The sequence below is a fragment of the Drosophila persimilis genome, unplaced genomic scaffold (assembly GCF_003286085.1).
Source record: "Drosophila persimilis strain 14011-0111.01,24,50 unplaced genomic scaffold, DperRS2 tig00000232-arrow-arrow-pilon, whole genome shotgun sequence".
In the NCBI taxonomy this organism is placed as follows: domain Eukaryota; kingdom Metazoa; phylum Arthropoda; class Insecta; order Diptera; family Drosophilidae; genus Drosophila; species Drosophila persimilis.
This window is the reverse complement of record NW_020825307.1, coordinates 96,167-106,343: the sequence shown is the minus strand read 5'-3', so window position 1 is coordinate 106,343 and position 10,177 is coordinate 96,167.

Below are 10,177 nucleotides of genomic sequence, written 5' to 3'. Positions count from 1 at the left end.
TATACGATCTGGTTCAGATTTTGCACTCTAGAAGATATAGTCATCTACTACGATTCTGCGTTTTTAGTTTTCTCGTATCGTCGAAATTGTGGATGCCACAGATTTTCGCCTTTTGTGGGGGCGGAAGTGGGCGGGGCAAAGTTTTGAAATATTTTTGGAGCAGTGACATATCACAGAAGTCTGGATCCAAAACATCGTTGCTCTAGCTCTTATAGTCTTTGAGCATTAGGCGCTGAAGGGGACGGACAGACGGACAGACGGACAGACGGACGGACGGACAGACAGACAGGGCTCAATCGACTCGGCTATTGATGCTGATCAAGAATATATATACTTTATAGGGTCGGAAACGATTCCTTCTGGACGTTACACACATCCACTTTTACCACAAATCTAATATACCCCAATACTCATTTTGAGTATCGGGTATAACAAGTGACAGTGACACAAGAAATTGCAGTATACATATGCAAACATATTCGTTGCCCGCGTCGTGTGTGTGTGCAATCGGCAATCAATTTTTGTAAAATATCATCGCGTCGTTCGCGCCAACAATAATTTTTGTGCAATTCTGCTACCGCCGAGGGATGCCCTGCGAAAAAGACAGGAAAGTAGCAGTTGGATTCAAAAATCCAAAAGAGGAATCAGAGGTATTTGTGCAGAAAATTGAAGGCTGAGCAAAAGACATTCAGATCTCTCTTTGAGGTGTCTTGTGCTGAAAACATTGCACATCGCCTTCAATTCTAGGCACAGACGTATGATACATATATAGTAGAGCTTGATTGCATGCATTTTGTTAGTAATTGCATAAATATAACTAAAAACATAAATACATACATACATATCGACCCAAACAGACATACATATGTGAACCGCTATTTGGACGCAACAGTTATATGTACATACATACATACATCTTTCGTTTACTGCAATCACTGTAAAATTTAAAAAAAAAAAAAAAAAATAATAATAAATAAATAAATAAAAACACAACCATTATGGCAGAAAAAAGTAAACCCACTCTTGAAGACTTAAAGATTAAGCTCAAAAGTAGAGTAAAAAGCATTCGCCGCTTAGAGGATCGATTAGATCAAGGGTCGATTCCTTTGCAATTACCGGAATTACAATGTAGATTAGATTGTTTGAATGCTTCAATTGAAAAGGCTAACCATTTGCAGGAGCAAATCGAGGATATAACAGGTGATGATGCATATGCAGCCGAGTTGGAAGAGCTGATAATTGTCACCAAAGGAAAGATAATGTCGCTTATCGCCGCCTTTGATGCAGCAAGCGAGACGAAGCCAGTGTCTTCTTCAGCCCCAACTCATGCTAGACTTCCGAAATTGGCATTACCCAAATTTAGTGGTAAACACTCGGAATTCAAAAATTTCATTAGCCTTTTTGAAAGACTAGTCCATAGCGACAACAGCATACCGGTGATCGAAAAATTTAATCATTTGATTTCGTGCCTCTCTGATGAAGCATTAGGAACAATAAAGGCGTTCCAAGTCACCGAGGCAAATTATGAAAAGGCCATGGCTGGCCTAAAACGAGTGTATGACAACGATTATTTGATTTTCACGAATAATATTTCCACATTGTTCAATCTGCCGAGAATGTCGCATCAATCTGCATCATCTCTAAGAACTCTAATCGATACTGTTTCGTCGATTTACGGATCGTTACTGTCGATCGGAGATGATACAACAATTTCGAATGCAATGCTCATTCATCTCGTTTTAAACAGAGTCGACCCAGTGACGAAACAAAAGTGGGATGAACAGCTTACTTATGAGAAGTTGCCGCTTTGGTCCGACTTTGAGAAAGTCTTGAATCGTCGATACCAGCATCTGTCTGCTGAAGAATCGACCAAGCCAAGGCAAGACAAAGTCATGCCAAGCAAGCAACATAATCGCAGTTCATTTGCTTGTTCTTCCACTTCCACCAACAGTAGAACTCAGCAAACTTGTAGCTACTGCAATTCAGGAGACCATGTAGTGTCAAATTGCCCTTCATTTTCGCGTCTCTCGGTGATGCAAAGGTTTGAGTTTGCTAAGTCGGCATCCCTATGCATTAATTGTCTGCGAAAAGGCCACGCTGTTGTAAAATGCAAAGCCAATAAATGTCGAGTGTGCAGCCTCTCATACATTATTGCATCGATACACAGTGTTGGCTAATAGTCTCGCGTTGCCACCACCCCAAGAGAGTCCTTCTCCTCCATCAAATCAGAATCAACCTTCCACGTCACATGTTTTGCATGCGACAGCGTTGGACAGGGTAATTCTGGCTACGTCGATCGTAAGCATCCGAACTAAGAGCGGTGAACACATTCTGGCCAGAGCTCTGCTCGACTCTGGATCACAAACAAATTTTATTACCGAGGACCTCGCTAATCGCTTACAGATCCGTAGAGAGGAGTCCTGTATTAACTTGCTTGGAATTGGTGAATCTAATTCTCAAGTAAAGGATAAAATACACACAGTGGTGAAGTCTCGAATAAATTGTAGTGAGTTCTCTTTTGATTTTTGGATCCTGAAATCAATTTCAGGTTATCACCCTGACCAGTCAGTGAATGTGACTAACTGGCGAATCCCAGAGAACCTACCACTGGCAGACCCTTATTTCTACAAGCCACAAAGAATAGATATGTTAATTGGAGCAGAATCGTTCTTTGAATTATTAGCTGTTGGTCAAATTAAACAAGGTCCTGACTTTCCAACTCTTCAGAAAACCCTTCTTGGTCGGGTTGTGTCGGGAAAATATGTTTCCAGGAGTTCTGCTCCTCAAATTACAAACAGTTTGAGTTGCAGTGAAGAGTTGCTAGTATCCATCGATAGGACCTTGAAAAAGTTTTGGACACTGGAAGAAATGCCATCTACCAAGAAAATTGCCACACCTGAGCACAAGCTATGTGAAGAACACTATCGTAAGACGACTCAGGTACTATCATCAGGTCGGTTCGAAGTAAGGCTCCCGTTTAAATCAGATCCAAATTGTTTAGGCAACTCCTTTGAGGTTGCGAAACGGCGGTTTTTGTCGCTTTAAAGACGATTGCATCGTGACCCTGAGTTGAAGAAAATGTACTTGGAATTCATGGAAGAGTACGTCTCCTTAGGTCATATGTCTCCTACTGACAATACGATTCCGTCTACTCCACACTACGTAATCCCTCATCAGTGTGTTCTGAGGCCCCAAAGTACGTCTACCAAGCTCCGAGTCGTGTTCGATGCTTCGTCCAAGACGTCCTCACAGGTGGCCTTAAATGACATTCTGATGGTGGGACCTACCATTCAAGAGGAATTATACTCGACCCTGCTCCGTTTCCGTCTGCACAGGTTTGCCCTGACTGCTGATGTTAAAAAGATGTATCGCCAAGTGATGGTGAACGAAGCGGATCGGCAGTTTCAGCTCATAGTGTGGAGAAGAGACCCTTCTGAATTCTTGAGATTATACAAGCTCTCATTCCCGTTATTGGGTCCTACTTTTACGTCGATGACTTGTTGACTGGTGCTGCATGCGTAGAGGAGCTAAGGGCAATTAAGTCCGAAGAGTCTCAGGTTCTTCAGACCGCAAGGTTTGAGTTGACTAAGTGGTTTTCAAACTCACCCGAGATCACCGCATCTGAGAGCACAGCCAAACCCATAATAATCTCGGATTCAGAGTCGACAAAGGCGTTAGGAATCTCATGGTTACCTACTGACGATGCCTTTAAGTTCAAAATTGACAATTCAGTTATGGGTCTCCGAGCGACAAAACGGAACATACTATCGGTGACATCAAAGTTGTTTGACCCCCTTGGTTTATTAAGTCCTATCGTTATAAAAGGCAAGATCCTATTGCAGGAGCTTTGGCTTAACAAACTAGATTGGGATGAGTCGATACCGCTGCATTTGGAAAAAGCGTGGAATAAGTTGAAAAATACACTATCTCAATTGGAAGACATATCCATATCTCGGTTTCTGTAATCCGTTCCGATGTCACCGGTTCAAATACATGCCTTTGCTGACGCCTCCATGAGAGCGTATGGAGCGTGCGTCTATATACGTAGCAGAACTGCAGAAGGTTTAATATATCATTGTTGACTTCGAAATCCAAAGTAGCGCCGCTCAAGACCAAAACGCTCCCAAGGCTTGAGTTATGTGCCGCTCACCTTCTCGCAGATCTCTGTCACAGAATCAAGCCCCTATTAAACGTGCCCATTGAACGAGTCGTTTATTGGTCGGATTCAGAGGTAACTCTCCATTGGATCCGGTCTCATCCATCGACGTTGTCGACTTTCGTTTCAAATAGAGTGGCTGAGATTCAAGAGTGGTCAGATGATGCTACGTGGCGGCATGTACCCACGAAACAGAACCCAGCAGATATTGTCTCAAGAGGTTGTGACGTCGACGAAATCGTTCAGTCAATTTGGTTCGAAGGACCATCATTTCTGAAAGAGGAAGAAGAAAACTGGCCCAAGAACGCTCATTTCGAAAACTCCGATGATCTTCAGCTGGAAAAGAGGAAGACTGCGGTCGGGCTGACCGCGGCTGTGCGAAGTTCGGAGCTGTTAGAAGTCATCGAGGGATTCTCGTCACACCTCAAACTGCTTAGAGTGTTTGTGTATGTGTTCCGCTTTATAAGAAAATGTAAAGACCCAAGCCTAAAATTCGAAAAAACTATCTCACCGACCGAATACAATGAAGCCTTTTATAAAATTGTCGAAATCGTCCAGCATCACGAGTATCAAGGAGAAATCGAAAAGGTTAGGAAAGGATATACAATTGGTCCTAGTCTTCAGCGGTTGAACCCATTCATCCATGAAGACACAGGGACTTGGTGTAACTTTTCGTTGTTGCGAGTGGGGGGGCGACTAGCTAAAGCTCCTATATCATACGATGCCAAGTTTCCTCTGCTTTTGACTAAGCGCTCGCAATTCGTGCGAAGCTATATTCGTCATCTGCACCATTCGAATTTTCATGTCGGCCCACGAGCACTTGTGAGCATCCTTCGACAGAGCGTGTGGAAAGTGAACGCTCAGGAGGTCTGCCGTCAGACAGTTCGATCATGTATGCGCTGTTTTAAATGCAAGCCTCGATTGCTGACGCAACTCATGGGGAATTTACCCGCAGATCGACTCCGTGCTCTCCGCCCATTTTCAATTTGCGGCGTTGATTTTTGTGGACCAGTGCACACGACATTGAAAATTCGCGGAAGGCCCATACACAAATTAGCGCCGCTCCCAATGTGTTGAAGCCGATGCAGGCGTTCAACGGGGCCGGTGTTGCGTGACCTTCCATCCATGGCCACAATTATTAGTTATAGATGGAATTATGAATTATGAATTATGAATTATGAAGTCTAGTGTAAGTTAGGCTAGGGCAAAGCGGGAGCGCAATAAAAGCTCGCTCTCTCGCTCTTGGCGAATTCGCCCCGCTTTGCCACCGTAGGATAGCTAGAGTAAGAGATTTGAATTGTGAAGAAAATATAGTTGTTCGCCAACCTTGAAATAGATCGAGCGTATAAAGTTTTTCGCCCCGCCAAATAAATAATTTAAATTACAGCCACCCAAAGTTTTCGGTAACTGATTAGAAAAACTCTTCTAATTTTTCACTAGGCGCTGAAGGGGACGGACAGACGGACAGACAGACATGGCTCAATCGACTCAGCTATTGATGCTGATCAAGAATATATATACTTTATGGGGTCGGAAACGATTACTTCTGGACGTTACACACATCCATTTTCACCACAAATCTAATATACCCCAATACTCATTGTGAGTATCGGGTATAAAAAGAGCGAACACCGAGGTAAGTTGAGTGTCATCTACAGACTCTTGCACTTCAAAGTACAAAGTTACTTTACCGGCGAAAACTCGTGATTATAATAAAGGTCCTCTAAATATTGATGCAATTATTCTTCCAAAACTGATTGAAGCTTTACCATTAAAGTCGTTCAATATTGACAAAACTAAGTGGCAAGATTATCTGTTTGCAGACCCTAACTTTAACAAACCAAGTAGGGTAGATGTAATAATTATGATAGATTTGTATACCCATATTTTAAAAGACGGAGTAGTAAAAATAGACGAACTACTTGGACAAAATACAGAATTCGGATGGATTATATCTGTTTGTAGGAGGGCGGATCACCGGAGCGAGTTGCCAGCGATGAGTGGGAAAATATCCAAAGGAAAAGACAGATTCGGTTTCAATAAATGTATTCCATGTATTTGCGTATAGGTGTGTGAATTGTAGACGCGCGTATGTGCGACGGCAGCTTGTAACGGGGTGGAAAACGTAACTGACTCTCTATCATTATGATCTATTCTTTATGCTGCCTTTATGCTGCGGTGAGCGCCGTGTGGATCGTGGATTGTGGATCCGAGCGCCCCTCCGAGCGCGCGAGCGCGAGCCGGGACCGAGGCGCGCGGAGCCGGTACAGTGCGCGGAAACTGTCTATTGCTGGCCTGAACATCCTCCCCCCCCCTTGCAGGATTGCAAAGTATAATGGGGTGGCCTATGGCTGGGAGCACGCCCCCGACACGATCCATCCAAAAACGGTGCTCTGGGCCACCGGGCTGGATCACCTTCGGGTAGACATCTGCTCCCAAGATGAGCGAGATTGTCGCCGGTCGATGGAATTGTTCATCGGCAAGCCTCAGGTCACCGAAACGCGCCCGCACGGAATCGCTCAGCTGTCGGATAGGCGTGCGGATGCGCACACGGGGCTCGACCTTGAGCATCGTCTCCAACTGGAAGTCGCCCATTTTGGCGCGGATCACCGCCGTACACACTTTCTCGTCCCCCACACAAGTGGTGGGCAACTTGAAGGCGCTGGCCAAGGAGTCGTCAATACAGCTCACCGGCGTGCATGGGTCGATGAGCGCCGCCGTCTCGAAGTTTTTGGAACCCGTATCCAAGACCACCAGCGCCGTCGGGAGTATGATGAGGCTTCGATGTTGTAGAAGTGAGTCGACGGATGGTGCCGGGGGCCATGCCACGGGGCGGCTCACGGGGAGACGCGGGCGGCGGTCGGCGTGGGCCGACGTGGATGGCGACGATGCAGCCGAGGCTGAGCGGGCTGGACGCCGAGGTCGGCGTTTGACGTGGGGCGCTGTAGATGGCGACGATGCTCCTGAGGCCGAGCGGACTGGACGACGAGACGAGGGTATGTGGAGTAGAGTGTGGTGGTTTTTGCCACACACCCGGCACAGCCCGCCACTGCGACAATCCTGGCTGTGTTGGTGGGCCAGGCAGTTCCCGCAATATTTGTTAATGAGGACAGCTCGGAGTCTCTTCTCAGGGCTCAGGCGAAGGAAATGGTGACAGGTCCGTAGCGGATGAATTCCTCGGCAGACCCGGCAACGGTACGAGTTGATCCCTCGATCACGCCGGCTCTCCGTGGTGCGGCTGGCGCGGATCCGTGGGGCCATGTCTGGATGAGGATGGAACTTGGATGGAATAGAGAAGTCGAAGAAGTATTAGTACGGAGCTGTGAATGGGACAAGTGCACATTCACGTTATTGTTGGATGGAACTAAGGGGTTCTACTGGCAGGAGAACGACCTTGACAATCGGTCTTTTGAGGGTACCGCGGGCAGTAAGGATATCCACCACACGGACCCTGTCGTCGGCACCGGGATACACGGAAGTTATCCTTCCGAGCCGCCATTCGTTGGACGGCAGGTTATCCTCCTTGATGACCACCATATCGCCAACCTGCAGATTTGGCGTCGGCGTCTGCCACTTAGTCCGCTTGTGGAGCTCCTTGAGGTATTCCTCCTTCCACCTTTGACAGAACTGTTGGTTGAGGGCCTTCAAATGCTGCCACCGATTGATGATCGAATTAAGGTTCCCCTTTATTTCGGGCTCGGCCGTACTCATTAAGGGCCCCCCAATAAGGAAGTGCCCGGGAGTGAGGGCTAGCAGCTCCGTCGGATCATCGGACATCGGTGAGAGCGGCCTGGAATTGAGGCACGCTTCAATCTTTGCGAGCAGCGTAGAAAGCTCTTCAAACGTATACCTCCGAGTGGACGTGGCCTTGTAGAAGAGAGTTTTGAAACTCTTCACTCCGGCTTCCCATAGGCCTCCCATATGTGGAGCTCCTGGTGGGATGAAGCGCCACGAAACCCGCTGATGGCTATACGCATCAGTCACCGAGTCCTTAAACGCGTCAAGGAAGTCACTGGAAAGCAGGGTTGCTGCACCAACGAAAGTTTTTCCATTATCTGAATGGATACGCTGTGGACATCCGCGCCTTGCGACGAAACGAGCGAAGGCGGCGAGAAATTTTTCGGTGGTGAGGTCGGACGTGGGTTCTAAATGTATCGCCTTTGTGGAAAAACACACGAATACGCACACATACCCCTTCGTGATCAGACATGCTCTCCCTGTATAGTTCCGTATTTCTAAAGGACCCGCGTAATCAATCCCTGTATGCGTAAACGGTCTGGAAAAGGACGACCGCTCGGTTGGGAGATCTCCCATCATTTGGGTTTGCAACCTTCTTTTGTGAATAACGCAGACCTTGCAGAAGTTCACAACCCCCTTCATAAGCCTTTGAAACTTTGGAATCCAATACTTTGGTCGAATGAGGCGCACCATCAATTGGTTGCCGCCATGAAGAGTTATCCGGTGTGTAAATTGCGCGAGAAGGCGAGACAATCGACAATTATATGGGAGAATGATTGGATGTCGTTCGTCGTATCTTAGCACTTCAGAGCCTGCGACACGGCCGCATGCTCTGATCAACCCATGGCGGTCTAGGAAAGGGTTCATGTTCAGGATAGAACTTGACCTTGGCGTTGGCCGCTTACCGCTTAGGCAGCGATACTCCTCGGGGTATTCTCTACGCTGCGTCTCTAGGATAAGAGTTTTTTCAGCTTCGGTAATTTCGCCGCTCGTAAGATGGCCCTTTTGCGCGGTGGCTAACTTCCGGCAGCGCTTGGTGAAGCGCAGGATATATGCACGGACTCGTAGAGCTCTCTCCAGATTGGAGAATCGTTCGAGGAAGTCTTCGGCTGGGTTGAGTGCGAAATGGGCTTTTACAGTTCGCTGCTCTAAGGTCATAACGGGGGAGTTATTAACTGGTGCCGGCCATTGATCTCGGCCCTTCTGCAGCCAAGTTGGTCCGTGCCACCAGAGTTGGTTCTCCACCAACTCCTGTAACGGCACGCCTCTGCTGGCTAAGTCCGCGGGGTTCTGTTCGGATGGAACGTGGCACCACTTCTCAATATCGGTCGCTTGAGATATCCTAGTCACTCGGTTGGCCACGAACGTGGTCCAGTGACACGCGGGCTTTGCCAGCCAGGCGAGGACTATGGTGGAATCGGTCCAGCAATAGCAGCTCGTACTTGCTGTTGGCATATTCGGCAGGATAGCCGCCGCCATTTCGGACAAAAGCACTGCCCCGCAAAGCTCTAACCGGGGGAGCGACACGGTTTTCACGGGTGCGACTCGCGTTTTCGCTGTGAGAAGCTGCACCTCGACCAAACGGTCAACCTCAATGCGGACGTAGATGGCGGCACCGTAAGCCCTCTCGGATGCATCGCAGAACCCATGATGTTCGACTTTTACCGCTGGCCGGGAGCCGACCCATCTTGGAATATGGATTTGGTCGAGAGCGGAGTAGCTCCGCAGGAAACTTTGCCAGCGCTGGCGCATCTCGCTTGGAAGCTCATCGTCCCATCCCAGGTCCTGCAACCAGATTTCTTGCATGAAGATCTTGGACCGAACAATGAATGGGGCCAACCACCCCGCGGGGTCGAACAGCCTTGCGATCTGGGACAGAACTGCTCGCTTGGTGTATGACGACTCAGGCGCTAACTCGGGAGGGACAAAAAAAAACTCGTCTGAAGTCGCTTTCCAGCGAATCCCGAGAGTCTTAGCCGTGCTCTCTTCCTCCATCTCCAGAAAATCTCTGTGGAGACGATGAGCACTCGGAATTCCTGCCAGAATAGCTTTGTGGTTTGAAGTCCACTTCCGCAGCGGAAAACCTGCAGAGCTAAGTGCGGCCTGCAATTCGCGGATCGTTAGTCGAGCCTCATCGGTAGAATCCGCTCCGGCTAGGACATCGTCGACATACATGAATGATCGGATAATGCGACTTGCTTTCGGAAATCTGGACTGGACGTCGCTTGCTAGCTGTTGCAACACTCGGATGGCAAGAAAAGGAGCGCAATTGACTCCGAAGGT